Genomic DNA, 12,790 nt, shown 5'->3' on the forward strand with positions numbered 1-12,790 from the left:
TACGATTATTTTGAAAAAAACGTGTTACCAATTAGGGTCAGTTAAAAATATGAAAAATAAAAGTCTTTATTTTACTTTCACTTATTCCTTCTCCAGTTCACTTTCTTTATGTAGATTAAAGTTTCTGATCTGTATCATTTTCCTATTCCCTAAAGAGCTTCTTTAACATTTCTTTAAGGCAGTCATATTAGCAACAAGATCCCTCAATATTTGTTTGCCTAAAAGAGTCTTTATTTCTTTTTCACTTTTGAAGGATAATTTTACGAGGCACAGAAGTCTAGTTTGGCAGTCTTCTCCAATACTTTAAATATTTCTTCCTATCTTCTTGCTTGCATGGTTTCTGAAAAGTCAGTTGTAATTCTTATCTTTACTCCCTATGATAAGATGATTTTTTTCCTCTGCCTTCATTCACTATTTTTTTTAATCTTTAATTTTTCTACTGTTTTAATGTGATATGCTTAAATTCAGATTTTGTTTTCTTTGCATTTATCCTTCTCTGTGTTCACTGGGCTTCTTAGATCTGCGGTTTGATGTATGACATTTGGGGATAATTGTTATTGCTTCACATATTGCTTCTGTTCCTTTCTTTCTTCTTCTGGTAAATTTATTATGTATACATTGCACCTTTTATCATTGTTCCACAACACTTGGGTATTATGTTCCTTTTTTTTTTCCCTCCTCTTTGTCTTTCAGTTTTAGAACTGGCTATTGCCATCTCCTCACATTCAGAGATTCTTTCCTCAGCTGTGTCCCCTACTAATGAGCTCATCAAAGGAATTCTTCATTTCTATCAGGGTCTCTTATCTCTAGAAATTCCATTTCTCTGCTTACATTGTCAATCTGTTCTTGGATGCTATCTACTCTTTTTTTTTTTTTTTTTTTTTTTTTTTTGTAGTGCTAGGGATCAAACCCAGGTTTCAGCCAAAGGGAAGGAAGGAAGGAAGGGAGGGAGGGAGGGAGGGAGGATGGACAGACTTGCTGAAAACATACAGTATGATCAGATTTTAGTGGTAAGTGAATTCCCAGTTAGTGGAAGTGTTTAGGCAGACACTTAGCCACTGAACAAAAGAACATTGTAGGAATGTTTAGATGGGAGGTAAAATTAGATAAATAGTTTTTACTCTTTTTTTGAAGAGCAGATCCTGTCCTTCAGATGAAAGCCTACTGAAGGCCTCTAACCTGTTCCCCTTTCTTGGAAATAACCTATATAACTTTCCAGAGCAAAGCTTAAAAACACTGGATTAGAAGAAAACTGTATCCCCCTGATGCCAATTCATAATTATAGACAACTTCAGTTACAGATGGATATTGGCTATACATTTTTGATACCTAATAGAAGTATTAGAGAAAAATCTGACTTGTCATCTGAAATTTTTAAAGTAAAAATAAAGTCTTCTATTATATATAGTTGGCCCTCCATATCTATGAATTCTACATCCAGGGATTTGGCCAACCACTAATTAAAAATATTTGGGAAAAATGTATTTCTATTGAACATTTAGAGATCTTCTTCTAGTCATATTACTTAAACAATACAGTATAACAACTATTTACATAACATTTATATTGCATCAGTTATTATAAGTAATATAGAGATGATTTCAAGTACACAGAAGGATGTATATAGGTATATGCAAACACTAAACCACTTTACACAAGGGATTTGAGGATCAGAAAATTTTGATATCTACAGGGGGTCCCGGAACCAATTCTCCACAGAAGCCAATGGACAACTGCATGTATCAGAGATGAATGTTGTCTATTTCAAGTGGATCAAATGCATTATTACCTCCAATGCAAATTTTGCGTCTGTTTCATGGTTTACATACTTTGTATAGTAGCCATTATAATTGGTATCTATTGAAAGTACAAAGAAGAGTAATAAGTAGTAATAAAAATGAATGATAGAGTACACATTTGGTGCCAAGCCTTGTTTCAGGTATTTTTTGAAGAGACAAAGTCTGGGGAGGAACAAAAACCAATCAGACCTGGATGTGGGTTCCAGACTTCAAAGAGTTTACAAACTGGCCAGAATTACATATACATAAGTCAGTATAATTTAAAGCAGAAAAAGATAATCACTATCAAGTATGTGTTGAGTGAGTTCAAGGAAAGAAGAGATTTCCCATGGTGTGGGTATTAAAGAGGGCTACTTGGGGCAGTGGTATTTGCGAGGGCCTTGAAGGACAACCAGAGACAGAGATGAGAGCAAAGGGATTTCAAGTGAATGGGGGGATTATGAGAAAAGTTGCTGAAATGCAAACCTGAAATGCATGTACCAAGAGAGGTTGCACTGTTAGTCAGATGCCAGCTGGAAACAATTCACTGCAGATGGTGCTTGTGAAGGCACTTAACTGCAAGGACCACGTACAGCGATTGGGCAGGATTATAGGAACAAACGAGAGAGGTGGAGGCACCTAGATACAGGCAACACTAAGGAGCCATCATCAAATGAATGGTGAAGGAAATTCTGTTGAGGACCCTGTTGAGCATTGGAGCCCTGGAAGAGGAACTTTCTGGTAGGAGGTAAGGTCAGGGAAGCATGTGGCCATTGCCAAAGAAGAGGCACCAAAGCAGAGAGAAGGTAGGAAGAAATCCCTGACCTCTCTATTTTATTCTGTTTTTTTTTTTTTTATGCTATGCATCATTGGCCAAACTCAAATTGTCAACAAGCAAAGGATCATGGGTAGCTAAGCTATGAGCATCAGACTTCAGACAGGGTACAAAGCAGGTAGAAAAGCATGAGGAATACATCTTAAGTGGGCAGTTGGTGAGGGACCAGAGAATAATCATGAGACGAAAGATTAGATATTTAGAGAAAACTTAAGCGCCACACTACGGAATTTGTAAATTATGTGATAGATAATATAAAGGCATTGATGCCTTTTCAATAAGAGCATGACAACAAAATCTCCAGAAGTAGGCAGGCCAGGTAGGGTAGAGCTCCCTGATGTTATCTGCATTTATGTTTTGTCTTCCATCCTGTGTCCCAGTTCTTAGCATGTAGCTTTCATCTGTCTGATCACCTCATGGTTCAAATATGGCCGCACCTCTAGTTTTGTGCCCATGTACTAAACAAGAAGAAAATAACTAGGAAACCAACTTTTCCAGAAATCCCATGCAGATTTTCAGCACAGAGTCAACCCTAGCTCTAGATAAGGGAGGCTGTGAAAAAGCACTTTGCTACTCTGAATAAAATCATTTTGTTTTTTAAGAAGAAGAAAAGAAATATTGGGTAGCAGCTAGCAACATTTGATACAAAAAAAGAGAAAGTTTGATGAAAGAAAAGCACTCAAATTCTTAAGCATTTGGGCTTCTATTAATTCCAAATTTAAATGTCATTGCCACAAATGGAAAAGTTGAATGGAGGAGTTATTTGGGGGAAAGCAAGAAGATTTCTGAGATTTGAGATGCACTGAATTTCTAGTGACAGCAGTGTACAGCACATAATGACTAAGCCATGTTAGAAAACAGGAAAGATGGAAAGTAATGACAGAGAACTGAGTAGGGAGGCTTATTGGATTGCTCTTCTCTACACTTCACTTCTTTCCTTAGTAAATTATATACTCTTTCTGGTTGCCACTTCCAGCCAAGTTTACTTACCAGGTCTATGAAAGCTGGGTTTGGTGACATTAATTTTTTGGACATGGGTTTGAGAACAGTAACATGTGCCAGTTCCAGGCCACAGTGTTCCTGCTTGTTTTTGGAGAATCTAAAGTGGGAATGAGAAGAGCCATCTCAGTCCCAGGATCAAGACATGAATAGGTCCCAGCCAAGCCCCGTGGAGCCACAGTCAACTTACAACCCCATGAGGGAGAAGTAGATACTGGTGGTTTAAGTCACTGAATTGTGCAGTTGTTTATTATGCAATCCTATTGGAGCAAAAGCCTAATTAATTCAGGTGGTCAACCTCAAGAACATATGGAAATCTTCAACCCCACAAGGATGACTATGATCAAAAAGATGGATAAAATAAGTGTCAACGAGGATACAGAAAAAATTGGAACGCTCATGCATTGCTGGGAGTATTATAAAGCAATGCAGCATTTATGGCCCCATTCTCTCTTTTTCACTCTGTCCTCTTTTTGCCCTTCCATCTTCTGCCATGTGAGGATGAATTATACTTCCCCTCTGGAGGACACAGTATTTAAGGCACTGTCTGGGAATCAGAATCACAGAATCCACCAGCATCTTGATCTTGGACTTGCCAGCCTCCACCACTGTGAGACAGTAAGTTTCTATTTATTATATTCCTAGTCTTTGGTATTCTGTGATAGGAGCACAAAACAGACTAACAGATTTGCCTATGTAGAAATAAGGTAGATATTCGTGACTTCATATCATAACCTAACTGCTGCAGTCCGGCTGGGCAAAATAACCAGGAGGTGACAAGCAATTTGTGAAGGTTGAAGTGGGAACTGCTTTATTGTGGGGAAACTCAGCGGGAACTGAGCGGGAACTCAAGGTAGCAGGCACCCAAGGCAGCAGGAGCCTCCTTATTGCAAAACAGCAGAGGTATATATACCTAACTGATTACACACAGCTTGACTCAATTAGCATCATCCAGTTACAGCAATCAGCCAATAAGGAATCCCTACCATCTTAACGGCGGTGGCGTTGCCTCACAAACCACTCCTCCTGGCAAACTGCCAGGTGCCATCTTGACTTGATATGTGGTCCTCAACATCTAACCCACCAATTTTTAAACCTTTTAATAAAATACTTCCTTTAATAATGTACACAAGCTATACTTGAATAAAATTTCACTGTAGAACATTCAAATAATTTTAAAATATTTAGAGTAAAAAAAGCAGGAAGTAGTTCCTCTTTACCAGCTGTCCATCTCTATATATTATCCTCCCCAGAGGGAACTGCTGCAAATGATGTATATTCTTCTAATTCTTTATTCAAGTGTCTACATATGTATACAGGCACCTATACATTTTTACTTTAGAAATAAGACAATACTTTGTACATTATACTGAAACATGCTTTTAAAAAATCTGTCCTAAAGATCTTTCCATGCATATAGTATTATATGTATGTATAGAACTGTATAGTATTTCACAGTTTGCTTATATTTGACTAACTTTTCCCCTACTGAAGTATGTTACATTGTTCCAAATTTACCATTTTTACACAACAATGATAGGGGAGCTTTGGTGTATCTTTGAGCATGTGTGCAGGTATTTCTGCAGGATCATTTCTAAATGTACATTAGCCTTCTAAAATACTTGAGATAACTGTGACAAAATACTTGAGATAACCACCTTATAAGGAGGAAAGACATTTTGGCTCACGCTTTCAGAGATTTCAGTCCACAGTCATGTGGCCCAGTAGCGTTGAGCCTATATTAACAAAGTACATCATGGTGGGAGTGTGTGGTGGGGGAGGTCTATTCATCTCATGGTGACTGGGATGCATAGAGAAAGAGAGGAATGGGCCAAGGTCCCAATATCCCTTTCAAGGGCTTGCCTCAAGGACCTAACTTCTTTCCCTTAGGCCCCATCTCTTAAAGAAGTGCCACCTCCCAGTAGTGCCACAGGCTGGCAAACAAATCTTTAACATATAGGCCTTTGGGTGACATTTAAGATTCAAACCATAACAAAAGTTCCATTAGTTTTAACTAACTATAAGAGTAGTGTATTATTTTATGATAACCAATGGAGCTATTGTTGATCCGAATGACTTGTTAAAGCCGTGGTAGCTCCATGGTTTTCAAAAAGGAAGACCTTAGAAGGTAAGCTGAGCAGGGGGGCTAGATTCATACTGCAGCAGCTAAACAGAAAGCTCCTAGCCTAAGGTAGCTTTGGATTGCTGAAAGTGATTGTAGGGGGTAGGATAATGCATCCTTCTTCAAACTTCCACTTGGCTTGATCATACTATAAATGTTTCATAAATCAAAACTAGATGTCAGGAAGAGAGAATAATTTAGATGATAGATTTTATACATTTTATTGCCTATGGTTTTGTGTTAAGTCCCAGACTCAAAAATATGAACTCTTAGAATGCTTATATTACCATCCACTAAAAGAACACACATGGGGAGCAATAAGACTTTTGCAATCCAACACAAAGCATCAGGTGATGCTCCCAAATTTTAATGAAATCCTTAAGAAATGAAGTTAATACATCCACAGGAACTCATTTTCACAGACACCAACATCATGTAGCTTGGAAAATATCATGCAAGTTTACAATTTTAAGAGTTTCCAGGGCTTGGGTTTGTGGCTCAGTGGTAGAGTGCTCACCTAGCACATGTGAGGCCCTGGATTCGATCCTCAGCACCACATATAAATAAATAAATGAATTAATTAATTAAAAGTATTGTATCCAACTACAACTAAAAAATAAATATTAAAAAAGAGTTTCCAGTTCAATTTAATAATAAAAAAATGTAAATAATTCTAGTTAAATCTGCAAAGTTGAAGGCATTGAGCATCTAAAGTCAAAGTCTCATCAATATTTTAAGAAATAAAACAAACCAGAACTCAAACAGATTCAAAGATATTTCATTCCAACTTCTTGTCAAAACCACTAATTCCTCCCTTGAGAATAGAATCTCTTTCTTTTTTTAATTCAGTACCCACATCCTTTCTATTGGTGCATTATAATTAGACATAATAGTGGGATTCATTATGCCATATTAGTACATGCACACAACATAATTTGATCGATCTTATTTCCCAGTAAGTTCCCTTCCCCTTCCCTTTTCCCTCCTGCTAATCTGTTTTGCTCTCTCTGTCTTTTTTCTTTATATTCTTTGAACCTTGTATATGATTGAATAAATGTTTGATAAATGAATGGAAAAAACAAAGGTACCCTCTGAACCTGAGTGTCCCCATTCCTGAAAGGAGAGAGAGTACATCATTTAATTAAAACTTTTCTGCCCCTCAAAAGCAGTTCTGAATAAAAGGACAGGACTTTTTAAAAAGCAAACAACTTCTTGAAAATTAATAAATACATGTCCTTTATAAAATTCTAAAATACTATAAAATAATTGTAAAAATGAAAAGAATCAAGCCCCCTCCCACCTTCCCCAGAACTCTTAACTTGAATCCCATTCTTCAGAGGTAATTTTTTTAACAATTTCCAGTTGATTCTAAATGTTTTATGCCTTTTTAAGTCTGTATGTAGTGAATACCTCTTACTCTTTTTTTTTTTTTTTTGGCCACACAAGATCATCATTCTCCCTGTTTGGAGAATTCCACCTCCATAGAGTAGTCCCCCTTTATCCATGGGAAACGCATTCCAAGATTCCCAGAAGATCCCTGAAACAGCGTAGTGTGCGAAATTCAATATATACTGTGGGCTTTTTCTATATATATACATACCTGTGATGAAGCTTAATGATACATTAGGCATAGTAAGTGATTTATAATAATAGCTAATAATTAAATAGAATAATTATAATAATACATCTAATTAAAGGTATTTAAAATTGATGAATTGTTTATTTCTAGAATTTTCTGTATAATACTTTCAGACCATGGTTGACTTTGGATAATGGACACTGTGGAAAATGAGACTGCAGATAGTGGGGTAAACACTATTAATAGAGCAGCTCTTGCTTCACAATATAGAAGCTAAGAATGCTAGATATTCTCTTTCCCAGCATCTCTTGGAGTAGAGGTGTAAACATACATCCTGGCCTTCATCTCTTAGACCCCTGGACTTTAGAAGTTAGAGAGACACCAAGAGTAGGTGACAGGCAGAATCCATGCTAGGAAGAACAGGAGCCATGGCTGTTGTAGTAAGTTACTGAAAGCAACAGCACTTAGTGGCACTGGCCTGAGATCTCCCTGCATCTTGCATTGGGCAGCTGCCTGGTGAGGTTTGGAACATTATGACTGCTAGTTTACCTCAAATCTGATTGTCCAAAGGAGAACATTGTGTTTGTGCTTTGCCAAGTTCTCTCTGGATCATTCTTTACTGTTTTCTGTGCTCCCCTTCTCCAGCATCCTGAGATACTTTCACTTCCAAAATGACAACACCTATATCTTTTCCTGTAAGGGCCACCCTCCAGCTTCTGGAGCTAGCTTTTGTTGGAATGCACGGAAAGCTGTAAGTCCTGAGAATTTGCCTCCAAGGTCAGCCATTAGCGGTGGCAAACAGGTGCAGAGTGGGAAAGAGCAATCTCATACCTTGGGTTGGGGCAATGCTGAGGCCTAACTTCTGCTACAGAGTTCCACAGTGAGATCAGGCTGAAAATACCTTGCTTGCTGGTACCCTGCCTGGCCTTTCTCTCTTTCCCTGCTCTATTTTCCCAACTCCTTGCTAATTTATCCTGACATAATTTAATAAACTGCTGGAGTACAAACCTTCCAGGATTTGCATCTTTGTAATCTGACCTAAGACACCCAATTTGCAGGACATCTACATCAGTCAGATCCTTTTTTAGAAAAAAAATAAAAAGTCCCCCTTTTTGTCTAAATTAACATAGATTAAGATATTTGCACATGCATATATTTCCACACAAAAGTTAACTGTACTTTTAAAGAAAACAGTCTCCCGAAAATATTCTAGATTCTTACTCTTTGCTTTTTTTTTTTAAATAGCCACTTGTTTGCCTTGATGTCCATTTTTAACATTTTAAAACTTTTCTTTCTTTACCCCCTTCCTAATTGTTCCTTGAATTTCTTATCAATCTCATTAGGAGGGAACTGGTCCCACACAAGTTTAGATGTAAACTATAATTGATGAAACAATCTGCATATCCTACAGTCCTTAGAACTGGGTTGGGATCATGGGATGATCACCAGAGCAAATATGGCTAATAGAGGCCTCAAATTCTAGTACTTTTGATTAAACTGTATTTTCACCACCCCTGCTTAAACAGGAAATGTGTACCTAGCTCATAGCTGTAGGTAACCATTTTGGGCCTAGTGGCAAGGAACCTGATGAGTCACTGTCAACACAATGTCAGTAGAAGAAAAAAACCAGAGACATTTTTGAACCCTGAATAAAGTCTAGTCTAAAGGGCTATTCAGTCATTTAACCCAACATATTTCCTTTTTTATTTTCATTAAGAGTTTTGGATTAGGAGCTAGGGATTTAGCTCAGTTGGTAGAGGGCTTGCCTTGCATGCACAAGGCCCTGGGTTCAATCCTCAGCACCAAAAAAAAAAAAAAAAAAGAGAGAGAGAGAGAGAGAGAGAGAGAGAGAGAGAGAGAGAGAGTTTGGATTAGGTTTTCTGTGACTTTCAACCTGTAGGTTTGTCATGAGGTAAAATGATTTAACATATAGAAAAATACTTAGAACTGTGCCTGAATTCACTAGATTTTGGTAGCAGAAATAGTAGGTATGTCACATGTACTTCAAAAATGTTGCATTTCTTTTGCTTGTATCTGGTGCTCACAGAAGCTTTATTTTATTCCCAACTTATTTTTTTAATCTAACCACCCATGAGTACCCCTATTACTTCTTCAGCCCACTTTATACTTGTTCTACATTATTAAGCTTTATGTTACTACAACAAAATAGCTGAGGGAATAGACTTATAAAGATAAAAGGATTATTTAGCTCACAGTTTGGGGATTCAAATCCAAAATCAGGTGATCCCAACTGTTGGGAGTCACCTGGCTCCAAAGATTAACTTCCCCATCCCGTGAGAAGAGCCGTCCAATGGTGAGCCCTGCTGGCTCACATGATCCTTACCCACCAATCAGACCAGCCCTCCTGACTCACATGATCCTTACCCACCAATCAGAAAGCACCCCATGCCACGCTGTCAAACCATTAAACTTTTAAACTGTCATAAGTGTAAAACCACCCCCTGCTCTATAAATATGCAGAGCTGTTCCTCAATAAATGGGCATTTTCTCCAACCCACGAGCCTTGTTCGTTCTTTCACCAACAGTTTGGCCTCTGATACAAAGTGGAGGATGGTAGTGATGGGAGTACATGTTGAAGTAAGTGGTCAAATCATGAATTAAGAAGCAGAAAATAAGGAAGCACCAGATGAGTTCTATAGGAAGATACACCCCAGTGATTTAAGAATCTCCCACTAGGCCCCTCCTCTTAGAGTTCCACAGCACCTCCCCACACCACCACTCTGGGGACCAAGCCTTTTACATATGGACCTTTGGCGGACATTCCTCTGAACCAGTCAGAGCATGTCATCTTGTTCACTCCACCACTTTCTTTCCTTTCTCCAAGTTCAAAATTGTATGGGGACATAGAATACACAATCAGGGAGAGAAAATCTGGAAGGTGGTAATCATGATTTCCCATCTTTCTTTAAGTAGATCTTTTCTTATAGTTGATCTAGTTTATCTTTCTTCTCTGTTGGTGCTCTGAGTCACGACACTATATGGCTTTTGTTGTTAATAAGCAAACAGAATCTGAAGTTGAAGTCCTGTCTTCCCACTGACTATACTGAATTTGCATCCAGCAGAAAGCTCAATTGCAGGGCTGGGATTGTGGCTCAGCAGTAGAGCGCTCGCCTAGCATGAACAGGGCCCTGGGTTCGATCCTCAGCACCACATAAAAGTAAATGAATGGAATAAAGGTATTGTGTCCAACTACAACTAAAACAATAATTTTAAAAAATTTTTAAAAAAAGAAAGATTGATTGTTCTTCCTCTTGATTCAGTCCTTTACCAACGGTTCTAAACTATTTTTAAACTTTTCCAATATTTTCCTTTCCACATAAATCTTTTAAATCCATCAAATATTTTTAATATGTAAGATTCCTCTGGTGTTCAGATGAACAATCATGTAGTACAAGGGAAAAAATGCTCTTGAGGAGTTTGGATGAGTTCACAGTGCAGCAAGTGAATTTTTAGTGACTTGACATCAGAACTTCAGGATAGAATGTTTTTGTAGTGCAGTTTTGGCCTTAAAATGTGCTTTTCTTCAAACTCTCATTACCAGGAGGTGGCATAAGTAAACATTAATATCAATACAATATCATATCATCTTATAAATACAATGCAATTTCTTACTCATCTGTCTTCCTTGGAACACATAATATATGCAAGGTTATTTTTAAGTGTGTATATGTTATTTTGCTTTGTTTTTGTACCAGAGATTGAACCCAGGTACACTCAACCACTAAGCCACAGCCACAGCCATTATATATTTATTTATTTATTTAGAGACAGGGTCTCACTGCGTTGCTTAGGGCCTCACTTAGTTACTGAGGCTGGCTTTGAAATTGAGATCCTTCTGCCTCAGCCTCTTGAGCCACTGGGATTACAGGCCTGCACCATTGCACCCTGCTATACACAGGTATTTTAACTGGGAGTATTCAGGCCTACATCTGAACATAGGGTAGAGATAAAAAATTATTCCAAAGATTTTTTTTTCGTAGCACTAATGATATGTGATTCAAATCTATTTTCTCCTCCTTATGGCATTATTTAATGTCCATCTTCCAACTTTTAATCCAGTTGTCACTTATTTGTTCATATAGGAGCCAATAAACACCTGTAGACTCTCTGCTGTGCACACAGAGCTGTGCTGGGTGCTGACAAAAAGGGGGGAGGATGAGAGTGACCAAGTCCCTTGGCTTACAGGGCGTGCAGTGGAGGAGGGCAGCACCCACCATGAAATTCACCCTGAGATTAATGGAAAGGCAGGCAGCATGGGGCAGGGAGAGGGACGGAGTGAGGCTAAACAAGGGAATGGTCAGTCCAAGGGGGAAGAGGGAAGGAGTGAGGCAGCTGTGGACCTCAGTGATTCCATCTGGAAGAGTGTGAGAAAGCAGCAGCAGGACATGAGGGCGAGGAATTGGAGTAGGCCCAGTGGGGGCTCCTGAAGGCCAATGCAGACTTCTGATGTATACTATGGTTCAGCTGTGATTCGAGCGTACCCCAAGGGTCCATTATGAGGGGAGGCTTCTCCCCAAGGTGGTGCTACTGGGGGGTGGTGGGACTTTTCGTAGAGTGGCCCCGGCGACAAGTCCTTGGGTCACCTGAGGGCACACTCTTAGAAGGTAGTTCTCCTATGACTTCTTAAGTTTTCTGAAAGAGATTGTGAGAAAAAGAGCAAGTCGGGCCCACTCGGCTGTCTGCTCCCCGGCTCCAGCCATGACTGCTTATCCCAACATGCACTCCTGCATGTTCCGCTGTCTACCATTATTGTGATCTGAGTCCTTATCAGAAATGAGCTGATACCAGCCCCATGCCCTCGAGCCTCCCAAACTGTGAGCTAAATAACCCTCTTTTTCAAAAGCAGCCTATGTCAGATATTGCATTATGATGACAAAAGGCTGAATAATATAGTGATGCACAAAAGCTGAAGGTTATTTGTAGGGACTCAAAAGATTAAATCTGGGTTTGGGGATTTTAGTGTCAATTGCACAGAATGAAATAGGAAATAGATACCACCAACTAGAGGCGTTATCATTGGTGATGTTTTGCCACATATTTAATTTTCCTCAAACATATACAGTTTTCACCAACCTTGATGTGCCACTAAATGCCCCTTTTTCTATAAATATGGGGGCTTACAACCAATGAAGAGTTGAGGCGAAGCCAGGCAGTGTGATTCTATAACCTCCGGGAGGCTGAGGCAGGAGGATCACTTGAGCCCAGGAATTCAAAACCAGACTGGGCAACACAGTGAGATCCTATTTCAAAAGCAAAATAAAACACACACACAAACACAGAGAGAGAGAGAGAGAATATGAATCTAATGCCTGAAGCCCAAGTCAATAGCAGAAAAAAAAAGCCTTTTTGTAGAACCCAGAGAGTCAAGAGATTTGCTGAAAATGCTTAAGATACTCCACAAGGAGCAGGCTTTCACCACTCCTGGGACATTGTGGATGAAGATGGCAAATTGGATC

Source organism: Ictidomys tridecemlineatus, chromosome 6 (genome assembly GCF_052094955.1).
Source record: "Ictidomys tridecemlineatus isolate mIctTri1 chromosome 6, mIctTri1.hap1, whole genome shotgun sequence".
Lineage (NCBI taxonomy): Eukaryota > Metazoa > Chordata > Mammalia > Rodentia > Sciuridae > Ictidomys > Ictidomys tridecemlineatus.